Genomic DNA, 21,347 nt, shown 5'->3' with positions numbered 1-21,347 from the left:
GAGAAAGCCCTGGAACTTGGGCAAGTAATTATCTTCCCTGAACCCTTTAAAAAAATCTGTACTATAGTGATAATATGAAGGCACTTAAACATTTTAATTATAAGGCACTATATAAATATGAAGTATGATTGGGGTATTGTTATTAACATACTCATTTTGTGGGGAGAGGTCATCCATACCTCAAGTATTTATCATTTCTTTTTATGAGGAACATTCCAATTCCACTATTTTAGTTATTTAAAAATATACAATAAATTATCACTGACTTTAGTCACCCTGTAGTGCTATCAAATACTAGATCTTATTCATTCTGACTATATTTTTGCACCCATTAACCATTTCCACTCCCCTCCACCCCTTCCCAGACCCTGGTAATCATCATTCTCCTCACTATCTCCATGAGTTCAATTGTTTTAATTTTTGATTCCCACACATGAGTGAGAATATGCATTTATATTTCTGTGCCTGGATTATTTCACTTAACAATGTTCTCCAGCAGCATCCATGTTGTTGCAAATGGCAGGATTTCATTCTATTTTAGGGATGAAAAATATTACATTGTGTATGTGTACTACATTTATTTTATCCATTCATTCATTGATGGGCACTTAGACTGACTCCAAATCTTGGCTGTTGTGAATAGTGTGCAATAAACATGGGGGTACAGATATCTCTTTGATATACTGATTTCCTTCCTTTAGGGTATGTACCCAGCTTTGAGATTGCTGGATCATAAGGCAGCTCTATTTTTAGTCTTTTGAGGAAACTCCATACTGTTCTCCATAGTGGCTGTGCTAATTTACGTTTCTACCGAAAACATACAAAAGTTCGCCTTTCTCCACATCCTTGCCAGCATTTGTTATTGCCTGTCTTTTGGTTATGAACAATTTTAACTGCAGTGAGATGCTATCTCATTGCAGTTTTGATTTGCGTTTCTCTGATTGATGTTGAGCATTTTTTCATATATCTGTTGGCCATTTGTGTGTTTTCTTTTGAGAAACGTCTATTCAGATCTTTTGCCCATTTTTTTCTCTGACCTGTCAGGGATGAATTTTGCCCATTTTAATTGGATATAACATTTTTTTCCCATTGAGTTCTTTGAGCTTCTTATATATTCTGATTATTAATCTCTTCTCAGATGAGTAGTTTGCAAATATTTTTTCCTATTCTTCACTTGGTTGATTGTTTTCTTTGCTGTGCAGAAGCTTTTTAACTTGATGTGATCCTATTTGTCCATTTCTGCTTTGGTTGTCTGTGCTTTTGAGGTATCACTTGAGAAATCATTGTCCAGACCAAAGTCCTAGAGACTTTCTCCAGTGTTTTCTTTTAGTAGTTTCACAGTTCCAGGTGTTAGATCTAAGTCTTTAGTCCATTTTGATTTGATTCTTATACATGGCAAGAGAGAGGGGTCTAGTTTCATTCTTCTGCATATGGATAGCCAGTGTTCTCAGCTAACATATGCATTTGTCTGGGCTTTAGGATTCCTCATAAACTAGTCCCCAGGCAAGAGTAGGGAGGTTTCTCCTGAACCCTGGTCTTAAAATTGCCAAGGCAAAGGCTCCCAGGACATAGCTGGAGTGCATCAAATTACTTTCAGATTTTAAGTTTCCCAAATTGTGACATTCCCTATTGGTCTGATTCTGGGTTAGTAAAGTGGCTATAATCTAGGGAGAAGTGTCTTTGTGATCAGAGATCAGATTTTTGTGATCCTTACATACAAAGGTGGTGATTAAAGCCACTGTGAAGAATGTGCTTGCTCAGAGAGAGTGAGGATCTGAGAAAGGGACTGAGGTTAATACCTAGGGCAACACCTGCACAGGGATAGGGCATTTATTAGATTTCCTGGAGCTCAGCTCAGTGCCAACCATGCAGTGGGTAATAGATAAACATTTTTTGAATTGCATTCCATTAAATAGTATATTTTTCACTCATTGATTCATTCACTCAATAGATACTTGTTAAGTATCTAGAAACAGTTAGGTTATGGGCTAGGTACTGAGAATACAAATTGAAGTGATCAAACCAAGCACTGTGCTGGGAACTTAGAGTTGGGGGACAGGAGGTTGGAGGCAGACCTTCATCAAATAATCTCAACAGTACAATCATCAATGTGATAACATACAAGCTAGCCTGGAGTCTAGTGGAATGTATTTCTAATAAAGTGACATTTAAACTAAGATCTAAAGCCTGGCTGTGTTTTGGAGTGGTCAATAAATTCTTATCAGCAGTGACTGATAGCCTCTGATATTTGACCCAGCAAAGAGACTCTGACACTGGGAATCTCTGGGAGAGAGAAGGCAAAGGCTGCGCCAGAGGAAGGATGCTGGGCAGCCATATCCTTTTCTGCAAATGAAGCCCAGTAGGGTTTCTCAAAAACCCTGTGCAGGTTGCTCCCCACTGCATGCATTAAGTTGCCTTACTTATGAAGAATAATATTAAAAACCTGAGCTTAAAACTTACTTGGAAAAATATTGCAAAGGCACAAGCAAAGTTTAACCCCCATTTGCACAATGACAAAGTTGTCCTCCTAAGTCACATATGTGGACATGTCTTTTGGACAATCTCACTGGAGACTATTGTGCTTAGAACCTGTCTAACCCAGCATCTGGTTCCATCCTGTCTCGGGAAAATAACACAAATGTTTGGCATCAGGCAAGAGACTTCAGCCTATAGCTAACTAATACCTCCTCTTTACATAACGTAACTTTTTCAGCTGATGGGTTTTCCCGCACTACAATGTGATTAATTCTTTTTGCCACTGGAAGGACACAAGGCTAAGTAGGTTAAGGATTAAAGGGAGTACATGAGAAAAGCAGTTTTCCTGTTTCACTTTTGTCATTTAAAAAGAAAATAATGCTTAGGAAGGTGGGATGGAATTTCCTTGCAGAAACCACAGGATCGGGTTGCAATGTAATTGAGTGTCATGGAAAACAAAGGTGATACACTTTAGTAGGTGCTTTCTGAGTCCAACCCTTTAAAGGCTTCCTCTCAGGGATGCTAGAGCTTCCCAAGGCCTTCCTCAGGCCGTGAGACTACACCCATTAAGTATTTGTTTCCATCTCCTCCTTTAACACCTTGCAGAAAAGAATGTTCTAAACACAAAACAACGTGTACATATGGGAATTAAAAATATGACACATATAAGAAAACAGACCATACTGTTTATGTTTGTCATCTCTATTTCCATCTTGCATTTTTTTCGTCTGCCTTTGAGCACATCACAAACCTTTTGGGAAGCTGCCTCTTCATTCATCTTTTAGGCTGTTTCTCAGAGCAACTTCATAACTACTATTTTCATATTTTATAACATTGGGGGCAGTTGCATTAAATATTAATTACTTCATATAATACAGAGCTGTAATGTCTTCTAAGTAAACATCTGGGTCACAGCTAGATTATAAAACTAGTTAAATCATTTGAAAGGGTACTTTTCTTAACATTTAAAGTTATTACTCTATTTTAATTACCAAATTCTTTCTTTTTTTAAGCAAAGACATTTGTTCCTTCTGTCTTTCTGTATTTGCAATCTGTGAAATCTCTATCAAGCTGGAACTCATACAGCTCTGAAAACTGGGCTGCATTCACATGGGACCTGTTTTGCTTCTTGATCTCTGCAGTTTATGAACCCTCATCCCAGGCACTGTTTTTCTTTAGTCAATAGGGTTTTTTTCTTTTAGTCAAAAGTCTCACAAGGACACATACGGAAACAAAAACACAGCACCCCAGGGTTTGGAGAACATCATCCTCACACCATTATGCTTTTGTTTTATGACCATCCTTGTTCTCTGCAAACAGCATGTTTTTAAAAGGCAAGAGGCTGAAGCAAAGGAATAAAAGAAGAGAAGTGGTAAGGGAGAAAGAAGATAAAAGCAGCCATGATCAAAGAAGAAAGTAGGAAGAGGAAGAAGGCAGCTGAGGCTAAAATTTATCAGGAGATCCCATAGTCTCATATTTTTAGCACTTTCCGGTTTTGATTCTATTTCCATTATTTGCTGGGTTTAGTATAGAAAATCTTAGCATTTTCAGGGTTAGCCTGGAAGGAGGGAGGCTTGGATGGAGCAGATACAGGCCACATGGAGTTTAGTCTTCTCTCATCCACAGCCAAGAGGGAGTTGGACAAGAATTCTTTTACTCATGACTTCTGTGGGCAACTAACAAAAATGTATTTGAACTAACTTCACCAAAAATGGGAAATTCTCTTGAATCACTATTAAGACATCTCACAACCCAAGGCAGGAAGGCTGCTGAGCGTCCGCAGGGATGGAACCAGAAATTAAGCATGGTGGGAGTTAGTTTCTCTTAGCTGCACTCCATCTTGTCTCTGCATCTCTCCCTCTCTCTTTCTCTCTCTCTCCAGTGTCTTGCTCCACAGGTGCACGCCACCACATCCTGCTAATTTTTTTTTTTTAAATTTTTTGTACAGACAGGGTCTTGCCATGTTGCCCAGGCTGGTCGTGAACTCCTGGGCTGAGGTGATCTTCCCACCTCAGCCTCCCAAAGTTCTGGGATTACAGACGTGCGCCACTGCACCCGGTCTGCACATCTCCTCTTTATTGGTTTCTCTGTCTGTAGACTAGCTTTCTCTTCTCTGTGCGTTGGGCTCCTCTCCACACCCTCTCAGTTCCGGGGTCCCTGGTAAACTGGCTAGCATCTCAATACCCAAATCCCAAATGCTCAGGATAGAAAAGCTTTTGGGCTCATGCCAACAAATGCCAACAAGTGAAGGCCCTTCCTCTAGATCAGGTGCCCCGTCTTATCCAATCAGTGGAAGAGGTGGGGTCACATGATACAAACATTGCTTTAGGGACCCACATCTGTGTATGTGGACTAGTTCTCAGAGAAGGAAAGTCTGGTGATGTGGAATTCCCCAAAGCTATCTACTACATTCCAGTGCCTTTATTTCCATTTATTTGTTTCCACTCTAAGGAGAACTAGAGAAGGGACAGGGGAAGGGAGAAAGTCTTGGTTTGTCCACTGAAAGGAGTCAACATTCACAAGTATTTATGGAACGAAACAGAAAGGTGGCAATGTAGAAAAGAAAAAGCAGAGGGGGATAAGCATGGATGAAAGTAAAGTATTTGATGTCACAGTCATTTTCTTCCAATGCTCCTTTTAAATTATTCCTACTCTCACTGGGAAATGATTCCAAAGTGATCACTGTATTTATACAGCTATACCCATACTCACAGCAGTAGACTTCTGGGGAATGCACATTAAAACTACACTGAATATCATTCACATTCAGCAGAATGGCAAAATTAAAAGGACTGACAATTCTAAGTGAGAGTAAGAATGTGGAGAAACTGGAACTCTCAGACATTGCTTCTGTAGAATGTACGAATTTAAAAAACTGTTTGGTTAAATATAAACCTACCCTCTGATCCAGCAATTTCACTCCTGGGAGTATACCCAAGAAAAATGAGCACATATATCCACCAAAAGACATGTATAAGTATATTTACAGAAACTTTATTTTTAATAACTAAAAATTGTAGGCAACCCAACTGTTCAACCATAGTAGAATGAATAAACTCTAGAATATTTATAATAGAATACTACACATCAACAAAAACATGAACACCTATATTTAACATTGGTGAGGCTCATAGACCTAGTTTGGAGTGATAGAAGAGAAAAACAAAAGAGTATATGCTATAAGAACGTATGGCAGGATTCCATCCACATGAAATTCAAGAATTGACAGAAACAAATCTATAAATGTAGACATCAGGTTAATGGTTACTTCTGAGGGGTTATTGATTGGCTGGGGGCATGAGGGAATCTCATGAGGTGACAGAAATATTCTATATATTAGCCAGGCATGATGGCGCACATCCATAATCCCAGTACTTTAGGAGGCCAAGTCGTGAGAGGATCACTTGAGGCCAGGAGTTTGAGGTTGCAGTGAGCTGTGATCATAACACTGCACTCCAGCCTGAGTGACAGAGCGAGACAAAAAAAAAAAAAAAGAAAAAAGAAATATTCTATTTATTGATCTGAGTTGTTGTTACACAGGGGTAGACTTATGTAAAATTTAATCAAGCTGCACACTTAAGAGAATGAGTGCTTTTTATGTATGTAAGTTATATCTAAATTTGAAAAAATATATACCCATTTGCTCTCTTTACAAAGAAAAATACCCTGGGAGGGTTTCTCCAGGGTGGTAGGAATGCTGTCAGAACCCCTTCTGTCCTTTCCTTGGTGGTACTCAAACATACTGATCCAATGCCATGGCTTTCTCCTAAACTCTGCTTCTAAATGTTTGAATTTGATAAAACCACGTTAGTAAGCAATAGTGGGACTCTTCAGCATTGTCTGTGTGATGGACTAAGCACGAAGTAATATTTCGGTGTTTGGCAACATGGTATGCAGACGATGGGGCAGATAAAAATATAGCATACTTGGCATATGTTCTACTCTGTGCCTGGGGGACGATTCATGGACAGAGAAACAGATATCCATTGGCATGTTAGTTAGCTCAGAGCCTGTCCTGGCTAGAAATACTGGCCTTCTCTACATTTTCTTCCTGTTTTTGACAGAAGAATGCTTTGTGCGAGGAGGTAGTCAAGAGGTCCTGGAGGCCAGTGGGGGGCTGTTCCTCATCTTCAATGCCTTTCTTTAAGGAGATAAGTTCATAGCGTCTTTTGTGGTACAATAGCTAAGCACACTGAGAGGTCCATAATCCCCCCTCACATTGTCTCTATGCTGAGGCCTTCCTCAGCACCATGTCATGTCCTGGACAGGAGCTTAATGAGTTTCCAGGCCCTGGCAAGATTTGGCCTTTCTTTGTGAACCTCAGGGTGGGCCCTTTTAATTAATCTCCAAAGCATCTGGATCCTGTTTCTTTACACAGGTTAAATAACTAAGCTTCTTGAGCCCCTCTATCTAAGCTCTATGAGAATGAAAGCATGAACTGCTTTCTGAGGGATTTGCCTCAATTCCATAATATCTTCCTTATATGAGTTGACAAGGTGCTGTGCCCCATTCCCAAGACTGGATGTCACCGGAGAGTAGGGGATCATTTTAATTTCTGAAATGGGAACAGCACATTGTGGAGTCGAGCAGAAGCTCGTGTGAAATCTCTTTGAGAGGACTGAAAGTTTTCTTCTATTTTGGATGGCTTTGTTTTTGCCACTCCTTGCATCCTTCCCTGCCTTCTCTTTCATTTCCTTTGCGTCCTTTCTCTGTGCCTTCCTATTTTCTCCTTGAACTGCAAGAATTAGTCTCTCCCATCAGTTGTATTTCCCAATACCCTTTCCTGTGGCATCACTTTTTTTTTGTAGGAGAGCTAGAACAGACCACCCCACTCTAGTACCTCTTTTATTCCTTCTCTTCTAACCTGACTCCATTTTACAATTTGACTCAACAGAATGTGGAAAATATTGAGAACTATTTACACAGACACCTTCATTTATTTAAATGAAGGCAGGTTTTGCTGGAAATATAGAATGCTTTTCATTTTAACAAAAATACACCACAAAGATTGATTAAATGAGCTTCTCTGTCTGACTTCTAGCTTGCTTAAGGAGATTTGTTGTTGTTTGTTTTGAAACAGGGTCTTGTTCTGTTAGTGCAGGCTGAAGTGCAGTGGCGTGATCATGGCTCACTGCAGTGTCAACCTCTGGGGCTCAAGTGTCCTCCTACCTCAGTCTCCTGAGTAGTTGGGACCACAGGTGTGTGCCACCACAACCAGCTAATTTTTTTTGTTTTTTGTAGACATAGGGGTCTCACTCTATTGCCCAGGCTGGTCTCAAACTTCTGGCCTGAAGCAATCCTTCCGCTTTAGCCTCCCAAAGTGCTGGAATTATAGGCATGAGCCACCACATCTGGCCTGTTTAAGGAGATATTTTATGATAATTCTTTATGGCTTTGACTTGTAAAAAATTTTGCAAACACATTTAATTTCACACAAATACAAAAGCATGATGAGCTCCCATGTGCTTGTCACCCACCTTTCACAATTATCTACAATTTGTCAATCGTTTCATGTATCCACTATGCATATTTTTCTTTCCTTCGATGTTTTCAAGGAGATTTCAGATAGCATTGTGTTGCATTGTTCATACTTCATTGTATTCACTGATCTTTAATATTCCTAGGGAAGCACAAAGATAGAAGGTGTGAGAAAATCTTTAAAACTTTTCATAAAGCTGTTTGTTCATTTTCACTGGTAAATTCATTTGGAAATGTAAAGAGCCAATGTATTTATAGCATAAAAAGTTCAGTTGTGTTTCATATTATTCCAGAGCCTCAGAAACAGGAATTCATGATAAAAGGCGTATATTTTTCAACTAGCATTTCTTCTTAGTGTTTCCCAGATATATCCATTTACCACAGGGTTCCTACCCTTCTTGGGATCCATGGACTGGAACCAAAACATGACACTTCAAATAATAAGTGAGAGGGGAGATGGCCATCACTCATTGTACTTTGTGGTTTACAACCAGTAGGGCAACGTATTTAGAAGTCTAAAATGTCTTAGTTTTCAAAGTGTTAAGCTCATTTAGTGCCAAAAGACTATTTAATGTTATAACATGCAAACAAACCAGAGACAATGGAAGTCACCATGCATCAGTAGGCCAGAACCAAAGAACAATGATGGTAGCTTTTCTTTTCTTTTTTTTTTTTTTTGAGACAGTGTCTCTGTCACCCAGACTAGTGTGCAGTGGCATGATCTCAACTCACTGCAATCTCACCTCCCAGGCTCAAGTGATTCTTGTGTCTCAGCCTCCTGAGTAGCTGGGATTACAGACGTACACCACCACTCCCTGCTAATTTTTGTATTTTTAGTAAAGATGGAGTTTCACCATGTTGGCCAGGTTGGTCTTGAACTCCCAACCTCAGGTGATCCACCCACCTCAGTCTCCCAAAGTGCTGAGATTACAGGTGTGAGCCACCCTGCCCAGCCAGATAATAGCTCTTCTATTGGGTGTTCTGGTTCTTAAGTTATTCTGTACTTTTCCTCCTAATTGAGGTGAACTGTTTATTAAGCTTATCTGGGGTCTCTTAATGAAAGCTTTGTTAAACTTAGATTCTTCTCAGTTTTATGAAGGCAGCCCAAGAGGTCTCAAAGATTTCTACTGTAAAAATGTTTTGCTCTATGTAAATTCTTGCATCCTGAGGTGATTTTTTTAGCCTGAAGCTAGAAAGTTGGCCTTTAGTTTGCCTCATATTGTAGATCTTCTATTGAGGGCAGGGATAGTAGAGAATGGACCATCATAAGTCTTAGGCCAATTGTGGAGAGTTGAGGTTCACCTTAGAATTCATGACAGTGCCAGCTCCCAATATTTCTGTATGGGAGGAGAATGAGAGATGACACACTGAGGATTTGTCTTAAAACTGCAATTGCCTAGCACTTTATGTAAAATGTAGAAAATGTCAACTGTCCATATCAAAGACAAGTGGCAGTGATAGATTAAGGGGTGTCCAAAGGCTCTTCCATTGCTTCATGTTTATCCCTGGTAGAATCCCATAGTCTCTTCTATGCTTCTGGGTTCTCTTTCTTTTCTTTCATTTCTTTCTTTTTCTCTTTCTTTCTTTCTTCCTTCCTTCCTTCCTTCCTTCCTTTCCTTCCTTCCTTCCTTCCTTCCTTCCTTCTTTCTTCCTGCTTGCTTGCTTGCTTTCTCTCTTTCTTTCTCTCTCTGTTTGTTGTTGTTGTTGTTGTTTGTTTGTTTTTTTTTAGACAGTGTCTCACTCTGTCACCCAGGCTGGAGTGCAGTGGCATGATCTCGGCTCACTGTAATCTCCAATCTCTGCCTCTGGCTTTAAATGACTCCCAAGTAGCTGGAATTACGAGTGTGCATCAACATGTCTGTCTAATTTTTGTATTTTTTGTGGAGACGAGGTTTCACCATGTTGTGCAGGATGGTCTTAAACTCCTGGGCTCAAGTGATCCACCCGACTCGGCCTCCCAAAGTGCTGGGGTTACAGGCATGCGCCATCGTGCCCAGCCACCCCTGGGGTTTTCATAGCAAACTTTTGCCTAGTTTATTTTCTTGTGGAAATCTTAGGTGAACTTTGCCTGTGAATGAACCCATAGAAAGCAGTGACCATTATCATTACTGCATTTATATTCTACCTATTTCCAGTAATTGTAGGCAGCCAAGTATACACAGTTGTCCTTAACTTTTAAAATAATGATGCTCTTGACAGTGAATTGTAATGTGTGTGCATAGGTGAAATTGATAGAGCTGATTCTGGACCACATCATGCTCATCAGTTTATTTTCTTTGATTAGAGGCCTTTGAAACTATCAGAAGGGTCTATCTTCCTGGCCATCCTTCTTCGCAGATTCTCTGAGGGGAAGATCCTCATCCAAAAGCAGGGGTTTTCACCTGGGGATGGACATTAGGAGGAGCTGTGGATCTCCTGGAAATGTAGGCAGTTTATTGAGGAAGGACTTTTTCTGGAGAACCCAGAATCATTAGATTCTTAAATGATTCCTCTCGTCAGAAAGGTTCACTATCAAGGTTTCTAGGCAGATTTGGGGAAAATTCAGAAGAACTGGGCCTTCTCAGCCTTCAGTGCGAGTCTTCACTGCTCAGTTGTCATTGCCTTGGTGACCTTGGGCAGCCTGAGAGGTGAGTCCCCTGTGTTTAAACCCATTTGTCTATGCTTGCTATCTGTTGCTACAGCGACAGGAGTCATAAAAAGGCCTTCTTGTAAACATTGTCAAAAGGACATATATCAGCCCAGGGAAGCTAGGATGAATTTTTTCCCAAGGACTTGTCTAAAACTCCAAAAATGGTGAGCTCTCTTTAGCAGGCACTGCACATGAATTTAGTGACAGAATATCTACTTGATGTGGGTGAACTGCAAAAGGTTAACTCACTTTATCCCTTTCATGATCTGTGGATATCTAACACATTTAGTTATTTTTGGAAACCAACTGTCATTTTCTATAAATGTTGAATTCTCTTTTACCAAATACAGGCATGGTGTGTATGTCAGTAATGTCCTTGACCTACTTGGGCAGATAATGGCATTTGAAAAATTATCCACAATAATGTTCACCTCCATAGATGTAAGTAATCAAGATGTAAGAATCATTAAGGATGACAGGCTTTTAATTATAGTAAAGGCCTTTATAGGAAAAGTTGAAATACAGGCATACACTATTAGAACCATAACACAGCTGCAGAATTTGTCTTTATGCTAGGTGTGGTAAAGTCTAGCTTTCGGATTTCCAATTCTGCCTTCATGTGTGTTTTAAAAAATTTGTCTGCTTCATATTTCTTGAGTTTCTATTGTTGTTTAGCTCTGAATATAAAAAGGACACTTGATCACCATCCCTCCGAGCATCTCTTCAAAAAATAACTTCAGAACCTGCAGTTAAAAACCTCTAAATCAGGGTTTTCTAAACTGTGGCTCATAAACTTTTAGTCATGACATCAATTTAGAGCATTGCAACATGGATGCGTATTTTTAATGAGATAGAATATAAGATATCAAAGGGCATCATATATAGTAATAAATTAATATATTAATAAAGTATTATTTTATGAAATTTTTTATTTAAGTTGTTTATGCCTATGTGTGTTTTGGTAGTGATGTGCTGAAATGTTTCACAACTAGCTCCCTGGGAGAAGAGGTATGTATATATGTAAATATGTGTATAAATTTATTACATATTTTACTGATATAAGGGGTATGTAGCTAAAATTTATAAATAAATAATAAATACATAATAATAAATAAATCATTGTACATTTCATATAGCCATTGATTTTTGCCAAACTTTTGCATTCAGAGCCAATCTGTGGTTGCAATTCAACTCTAATTTGAGAAAATCAGACTATAAATAAATGCTTGGTATCTATCAAATTCAGCAAAGAAGTCCCTCACATTATTGATGAATGAGTGTATTCTGGCATAAGTGTTAATTGATATTTTAATTTATATTAACAAATAAGATGAAAGTGAAACAATGAAGACATTTTGGAACTTTACTAGTTTATCAATGACATGGAGAAATCTTTGTTGAACTAGATAACAGTTTTCAAATATTGGAAGAGTATTTCCTCAATTTTTTGTGCTATTCACAATGTAACAGTTATAGACACTTTTAAATTTAATCTGTGTTGTTGTTTTCTTCACTTTCATGAATAGAGGATCAACAAAACAATAAATCAAGAAATCAAGCCCTGATTTATAGTGTTTGCCAGTTTCTTTTTATCTTTTCTTTTTTTTTTTTTTTTTGAGATGGAGTCTCACTCTATCGCCCAGGCTAGAGTGCAGGGGTGTGATCTCGGCTCACTGCAACCTCCGCCTCCCAGGTTCAAGTGATTCTCCTGCCTCACCCTCCCAAGTAGCTGGGATTAGAGGCATGTGCCACTGTGACCTGCTAATTTTTGTATTTTTAGTAGAGACGGGTTTCGCCATGTTGGCCAGGCTAGTCTTGAACTCCTGACCTGAGGTGATCTGTCCGGCTCAGCCTCCCAAAGTGCTGGGATTACAGGCATGAGCCACCGTGCCTGGCCATGTTGGCCAGTTTCTGTGGTATATATAAATATTCCCACCATGGTTATTTCAGACTACCACTGTGATATCATAGGAGTCAGAGTTGGAAAGAAATGCAGTAGTAGCACATATTTATTTATTTATATTATAATTTGTTTTGAGACTGAGTCTCTCTCTGTTGCCCAGGCGGGAGTACAGCGTGCTATGTTGGCTCACTGCAACCTCCACCTCTCGGGTTCAAGTGATTCTCATGTCTCAGCCACCCAAATAGCTGGAATCACAGGCGTGTACCACCAGGCCTGCCTAGTTTTTGTATTTTTAGTAGAGACAGAATTTCACCATGTTAGCCAGGCTCGTCTTGAACTCCTGGCCTCAAGTGATCCACTTGCTTTGGCCTCCCAAAGTGCTGGGATTACAGGCGTGAGCCACCGTGCCCGGCCTAGGACATCATTATATGACATTTCTACCACTCAGATAGGAGAGACGTAACTGCAAGAATAGAGATGACGTGAAAATGAATTACAATAATTAAGAAGTGATGAGTTTTGAGTAATTATTATTTGTTTTTAACATTGCTTAATTTTAACTTTCTATAATTTGTTTACAAATTTTATTATTTTTTGTAGAGACAGAGTCTCACTATGTTGCCCAGGCTGGTCTTGAACTCCTGGGCTCAAGCAGTTCTCCCATCTCAGCCTCCCAAAGTGCTGTGATTATAAGCGTGAGCCACCATGCCTAGCCAAATTTTTAATAATGACTGTATTTAATAGTGGCTCACAATTTATAAAAACATAACAATCTGCTTTCATGAGCCCACATAAGCTGGCTCTAGCACACCACTGCTTGTGTGTCACCGTGTAAAGTGCGTTTCTTACTGAAGGTTGTGGTCAAAAACAAGCGTAACCAACACTGCTCTAAAAATCTATTAGTGTAGTTGCTGACACGCTCCGTGGCCAGGTGGCTTGGCATTGAACTGCATAGAGTTGTCTACCTATTAGAAGAAGTAAATTAGGTTATTTCCTGCATATTCTTTGGCATTGATTCCTTTTTTTTTTCTTGAGACGGAGTTTCACTCTTGTTGCCCAGGCTGGAGTGCAATGGCGCAATCTCAGCTCACTGCAACCTCCACCTCCCAGGTTCAAGCAATTCTCCTTCCTCAGCCTCCCGAGTAGCTGGGATTACAGGCACATGCCACACAGCTCGGCTAATTTTTGTATTTTTAGTAGAGACAGGGTTTCTCCATGTTGGCCAGGCTGGTCCCGAACTCCTGGCCTCAGGTGATCCATCCACCTCCGCCTCCCAAAGTGCTGGGATTATAGGCGTGAGCCACCGGGCCCAGCCGGCATTTCATTCCTTAATACCTAAAATCAGATGTCTCCCTTTGTCTTGTTTTTAGGTCAGAAGAACTTTACCCAAGCATTCCAGATCAGACTCTCTTTTAGGGCTTGTTTCCATGATCATTTGAAATCTAGAGGGAACCACTGAGAATTCCTTAAGTTTGAATGTCAAGGGGACCCTTGGATCTGCTTGCCAATCCTGTTAAATTTATTCTTCTCATTCTCTCTGAGATGACCAATACTACCTTCTCCTTTTGTCTCAATCATCCTCCCCAGTCCTCACAACTCAGAGGTATCAGACATTACCATGGTTAATATTTTGATATAGCTTTCTAGCTTTTTCTATATGGATATGTAGACTTTGCCTACCAAGTTTATTGAGGTATAATTGACAAGTAAATATTGAATTTATTTAAGGTGTACAATGTAATGTTTTGATATACATATATACTGTGAAATGATTACCCCAATCAAGCTAATTCACATATCCATTACTGATATGGTTTGGGTGTATGTCCCCTCCAAATCACAAGTGTTTTTGTTTGTTTGTTTGTTTGAGACAGAGTCTTGCTCTGTCACCCAGGCTGGAGTGCAGTGGCATGATCTCATCACTGCAACCTCCGCCTCCCAGGTTCAAGTGATTCTCCTGTCTCAGCCTCCAGAGTAGCTGGGATTACAGGCACATGCCACAACATCTGGGTAATTTTTGTATTTTTAGTAGCCATGGCATTTCACTATGTTGGCCAGGCTGGTCTTGAACTCCTGACCTCAAGTGATCCACCTGTCTCGACCTCCCAAAGTTCTGGGATTACAGGTGTGAGCCACCACGCCTGGCCCAAACCTCATGTTGAAGTGTGAGCCCCAGTGTTGGAGGTGGGGCCTGGTGGGAGGTGTTTGGGTCATGGTGGCAGATCCCTCTTCAGTGGCTTGGTGCCCTCCTCACAATAATGAGTGAGTTCTCGCCCTGAGTTCATGTGAGATCTGGTTGTTTAAAAGAGTGTGGCACCTCTCTCAATCTCTCTCACGCTTCTGTTCTCACCATGTGATGTGCTGGCTCTCTCTTTGATCTTCTGTCATGATTGGAAGCTCCCTGAGGCCTCACCAGAGGCAGATGCTGGCACCATGCTTCCTGTACAGCCTACAGAACAGTGAGCCAATTAAATCTCTTTTTAAAATAAATTACCCAGTCTCAGATATTCCTTTATAGCAATGCAAGAACAGGCTAACACAATTACCTAATATAGTTGTATTTTTTATGTGTGGTGAGAACACGTAAGAGCTACTCTCTTAGCAAATTTCAAGTATACAATATATTATTATTAAGTATAGTCACCATTGGGTGCCCAGGAGGTAAATTCATCTTATAACTGAAAGTTTGCACCCTTTGACCAATGTCACCTCATTTCCCCCATCCCCAGCCCCGGTCACCACTCTTCTACTCTCTGTTTCTATGAGTGCAACTTTTTTAGATTCCAGGTATAAGTGAGATCATGTAGTATTTGTCTTTCTGTGTCTGGCTTATTTCAGTTGGCATATCTTCTAGTTTCATCTATGTTGTTGCAAATGGCAGAGTTTCCTTTTTAATGGCTGAATAATATTCTATTGTCTAACTTGCAGTCTAGATGCCTTATGGTGTCATGGAGAAAGCAGGTCTTCTCTGTTTCTGCATAATACTTGACACGATGTGGGCTTCATTCTTTGAGCAGTTTCTCCCTCCCTCATGGCTGCAGCAGCAGTCAAGCTGTATGCCTCTTTGTTTACACCCAGCCAGGGCAGAAGAGATTGGTTATCCACAGTTTCTTTTCAGAAGACCCTAAGAAGGCTCTCCCTCAGGCCTCATTAGCCCAAAGTGGCTGAGTCCTGCCTATCTTGGAACAACTACTATGACTGAGATGATCATGGATGTGTCACAGTTCTCCGTGGCACTCAGGGCAATTTAAAATCCTGCTTTGTTACCTACTTTTCTTTTTCTTTATTTCTTTTCTTTTCTTTTTTTGATACAGGATCTCACTCTGTCACCTGGGCTGAGTGCAGTGGCGCAAAATCATGGCTCACTGAAACCTTGACCTCCCGGGCTCAAGAGTTTCTCCCATTTCAGCCTCCCAGTTAGCTGAGACTACGGGTGTGCATCACCACACCTGGCTAATTTTTTTTTTTTTTTTTATCGTAGAGATGGGGTCCCACTACGTTGCTCAGGCTGATCTTGAACTCCTGGACTCAAGCTATCTTCCCACCTCGGCCTCCCAAAGTCCTGGGATTACAGGACTGGCCCACTTTCCTTATTTAACAACACATTGTGGACATTTTTCAACTTTTCTCTTAAAATGTAGTTTATAATAACTGCCTTATTCATTTATTCAATATTCAATATAATTGGCATCCTAACTCTATTTCAGAGAACCCAGTAGATACAAATAAGTTTCTGGAATGAATCCCTCACTATCTAGCTCTTTTTTCTGATATCTGAGCATTAGGAACAAAATAAAGTAAAATAAATTTTTGATAAACACCTCAATATGTAAACTCTCACTAATCACTATTCAAAATTCAGAAATCAAGTGGAGTTAGATGACGCAGTATGCCTCACTATTCAAATGCAGGTACTAAATCGATTCAGGGGACGAGGAATACTTGCATCTACACTCTTGGCAAATTTTCAGTATACAATACAATATTATTAACTATAATCATCATACTATACATTAGATCTCTAGATTCACCCTACCTAACTGCAAAGTTGTAATCTTTGACCTACTGCTCTTCATTTCCTCCCCCTCCTCACCCTTAGTAACAACAGTTTTACTCTGTTTTTGTTTATTCTACTTAAAAAAAAAAAGATTCTGCATTTAAGTGAGATAGATTTTAGGTGCCCTTAACACACACAGACACTGGGGTAATTACGGAAGTTGATGGATATGTAAATTTATTTGACTGTAGTAATCATTTCACTATGTATATCAAGACACCATATTATACACCTCAAGTATGCATGCTAAAAATAAACAACAAGAACATAAACACTTTAATGGCTTCCCCTTGCATGTAAAAAGAAACTCATACTCCTCCTGATGGTCTGGATGCCCTTCGCTACTTCATCTTATACCACTCTAGCCATACCAGCCTTCTTCCTGTTTCCTGAGCATGCCAAGTCAGATCCAGCTTCAGGCCATTATCCTCCTCTTCCCCCTGCCCGAACCCCTCTCTCCCTACCCCACCTTCTTCACAGAGCTGGTTCCTTCTCATCATTTATACCTCAGCTTAGGTGTCACCTTCTCAAAAAGGTCTTCCCAGACTACCCCTTCTAAAGCAGTGCCCTTCCAAGGAAATTACAATGATATTGTTCATTTATTTGTTACTGCGACCCATTTCCCCTATGAGAATAGAAGTCTGCGAGAATGGGGACATTAATTAATTTTCCACTGTATTCTCAGCACCTGGGGTAAATGCTAGCCAGTAGAAGGCATTTAATAAATGTTTGTTGAATTAATGAATCTCATACAGTCCTCAGAACAATTTTCCCCCATTACATAGATGAGGAAATAAAGACACAAAAAAGATAAACCACTCAATGGCAGGGGGAAAAAGATTTGGACCTAACTTGTTTAACCACAGTCAAAACCCTTTAATACCACATTTTTAGCTTTTCATTTATAGATGTAACACCTAGATTGCATGTTTCTCCATAGGAACTATAAATAAATTTTTTCTTTTTGTCGCCTTAGAAAAATGTCTATTAGCTTTTCACAGTCATCTGCTCTACTGTGGAAGCAGCCGTTTCATTGCAAACTAAAAGTCATGGAGGAAATTGACAGGCAGCTCTCTTGAATGAGCAAGGCTGATTATTCTAAGGAGATGTAGTTTTTCTAAATGCTGTCATTCGCAAATAGGTTTTAGGAAAGAACACCATAGGTGACATAAACCTTACTTTCTGAAAAAGAAAACCAAGGGCTGGATTCAGATTAGCAAATGGTACACAATTGGTTCATCTGAGCTTTGAGCTAAATTATTTCTGTAGATCTCAGTTGGCTGCCCAGAGTCCAGCTGATCTGCTTTCTCAGCCACAACTCTATAGTTCACATGAAGAAGCAAGGAAAACATTCTCAGATCTTTTATCCCTTTAAAAAAATTTCAGGTTATTTCTCCAAGAAGGATTTCACAGAGGTAAAATTGGCATTATCTCAAATTTCCCATGAGTAAGCCAGCTATAATGAAAGGTTGCTAAGAAATACTTTATTTCCATCAAAGAACCACTTGGGGAAGTGGAGCCATGGGTGTTTCCCACTGCCCCAGGCTCTAAAGCCCTTCTAAACAGGTTCATTTTAGCTCCTCAGGTATTAGCTAGACTCATACTGGAAAATCTCTGCAAGATGAAATAGTAGTATGTTCCTAAATTATAGGATTATTTTTCTGTGCTTCAAGCATTTAAAGTATTTACAAGAATTAGCCGTAAGCAAATATTCCAAGATATGGCTACACATGCTACCTTGCCTCTTGTTAAGCTGACAGTCCTTCAGATTGCTCAGGTTTCCCACCAATACATATCTAATTCATACAGCTCCTCACTTTCCAATAATTTTTTCCACCAGAAATTGGCTTAAGACAAAGAAGTGGAAAGCTAGGGAGCCTGGGGTGCATTTTAAAAATTTTAAGTTATTTTTATTTTTGTTTTTATTTCAATAGTTTTTCAGGTACGGGTTGTTTTGGTTACATGGATAAGTTATTTAATGGTGATTTCTGAGATTTTGGTGCACCCATCACCTGAACTGTATACTATACCCTATATATCATCTTTTATCCCTCATCCGCCTCTCAGCTTTCCTCCTCAAATACCCGAAGTTCATTATATCATTCTTATGACTTTGTATCCTCATAGCTTAGCTCCCACTTATAGGTGAGAACATATGGTATTTGGTTTTCCATTCCTGAGTTACTTCACTTAGAATAATGGCCTCCAGCTCCATCCAAGTTGCCCTTTTTATGGCTGAGTAGTATTCCATGGTATATTTATACCACATTTTCTTTATCCACTCGTTGGTTAATTGGCACTTACGCTGGTTCCATATATTTGCAATTGCGAATTTTGTTGCTATAAACATGCAGGTTCATGTGTCTTTTTCATATAATAGCTTATGTTCCTCTGGGTAGATATGAAGTAGTGGGATTGCTGGATTGAATGGTAGTTCTACTTTCAGTTCTTTAAGGAATCTCCACACCGGTTTCCATAGTGGTTGTACTAATTTACATTCCCACCAGCAGGGTAAAAGTGTTCCCTTTTCACCACATCCATGTTAACATCTATTGTTTTTTCACTTTTTAAATTATGACCATTCTTGCAGGAGTAACATGGTATCTCATTGTGGTTTTAATTTGCATCTCCCTGATCATTACTGATGTTGAGCATTTATTCATATGTTTATTGACTGTGTATCTTCTTTTGAGAATTTTCTATTCATGTTCTTTTGCCCACTTTTAATGGGATTATTTGTTTTTTTCTTGCTGATTTGTTTGAGTTCCTTGCAGATTCTGGATATTAGTCCTTTGTTGGATGCATAGTTTGTGAATATTTTCTCCTGGGGTGCATTTAATGAGACACATGAGGAAATAAATTATGTTTACGCTAGGAAGAATGTATGACACACTGCAAACATGCTGAAAATATTCTGATTTCCAAATTCTATTTAAAAATGTCCTGGCCTATGCCTAGTAGTGGCAAAGAGGCGGAGCATGATAAAACTGTCTTATATTCTTCTTGCAGTTTTGCTAATCTTGAAGGTCAGTCACCACTTTAGACCTAGTGCCAATTTTCTCATTACAACATGAAAAGCAAATAACTCTGTTATTTCTCTCATACCCCAATGTCAGGATTATAACAGGGTAGTTTTGTTGTTGTTGTTGTTTTTGGTTTTTTGCCTTGTTCTTATGTCTTTAACATCCTAGGAAATACTTCAGTGAATCTTTTCACTTTATCAGATTGGCAAAGAATAAAAGCCTGACAATACTGAGTGTTGACAAGAATGCAGGACAATAAGAACATTCATACAATGCTGATGGGAATATATATTGGTTAATCCCCTTGGAAATCAACTTGTCAATGTTTAGAATAGTTGAAGATTCATATAACCTCAGACCTAGCAATGCTACTTCTGGGAATAAACTCTGAATGTTTCTATAAAAAACACTTATGAGAATGTTCCTTATGGCTTTATTGGTAATTGTGAAAACTGGAAATAGGATACATTTCCATTTAAAGTAGAATAGATAAATTGTAGTACATATTTGTTTCAGATCTTATATTTGTGTTAAGGGAATACGTACGTATTTTTCTATATTTGAAAAAAATATAGCAAAATGTTAAAATTTTATAAAGTTGGGCTGTGGATACATTGATGATGGCCATATTATTCTCTATACTCCCCTGTTTTTGAAATGTTAGGTAAAAAGCACTATGGCTATAGGTTGTTTATTTTCATTCAATAAATGAGTTGAGCATCTTCTACGAGTGAGGCATTATGCTAAGTGCTAGGAGTCCCTGTCTTCAGAAAACTTGGAATCATGTGGGGACTTTCTGAAACAATCCTCTCTGACCCCATGGCAATTAATTTGTACCTCTGTTATCATCTTCTGCCTTTTATTATGGCTTCAGGTTCATGACATTTTTTTCTCTATAGCAATGCTATCCCATATAACCTTCCACAGCAATCAAAATATTCTATAGCTCTGTTGTTCAATATGGTAGCCACTAGCCACCATTTAGCCATTAAATACTTGAAATATGACTAATTTAACTGAGGAAATGGATTTTTAATTCTAATTAATTTTGTTTTAAATAGCCTCATGTCACTAGAAGCTACCATATTGGACAGCACAGCTGCAGAGTAGCTGTTCTTTGAGTGTAAGGACTGTGACTTTCTCATTTTTGTAGCCCATGCCTGGAGTCCTAGTTAGGTTCTCAGAGAGTACCTAGCAAGATACTGTATCTCACAGAAGATTTTTTTTTTTTGAGACAGGGTCTCACTCTGTCACCCAGGCTAGAGTGGACTGGTGTGATCCTAGCTCACCACAACCTCAAACTCTTAGGCTCAAGCAATCCTCCTGCTTCAGCCTCCCCAGTGGTTGGGGGCTGGGACTAGAGGCATGCATCACCATGCGCAGCTAATTAAAAAAAATTTTTTTTTTTTTTTGGAGACAGGATCTCACTATATTGCCCAGGCTGGTCTCGAACTTCTGAGCTTAACGGTCCTGCTGCCTCAGCCTCCCAAAGTGTTGGCATTACAGGCGTGAGTCACTGCACCTGGCTCACAGAAGACATTTGACAAATATCTGTTGAATTCTGGAATTAAATCCTTGTTGGTGTCATTACCTACCATGTACTCCTGGGAAATTCACTTAATCCTTGTTTATTCATTTATCAAACATGTACTGTATACCAGTTCTGTGATAAGCCAAGGGAATACAAAAATAAATAAAATATAGACACTTTCCTTGTCTGAGCAATAGTTGTCTTAGAAATAAAACAAGAAGGTTAATCCTGAAGATTTCTAAGATGTCTTC

Source organism: Pongo pygmaeus, chromosome 10 (assembly GCF_028885625.2).
Source record: "Pongo pygmaeus isolate AG05252 chromosome 10, NHGRI_mPonPyg2-v2.0_pri, whole genome shotgun sequence".
Classification (NCBI taxonomy): Eukaryota; Metazoa; Chordata; class Mammalia; order Primates; family Hominidae; genus Pongo; species Pongo pygmaeus.
The sequence above is the reverse complement of the archived record's forward strand: the minus strand, read 5'-3'. Positions refer to the sequence as shown.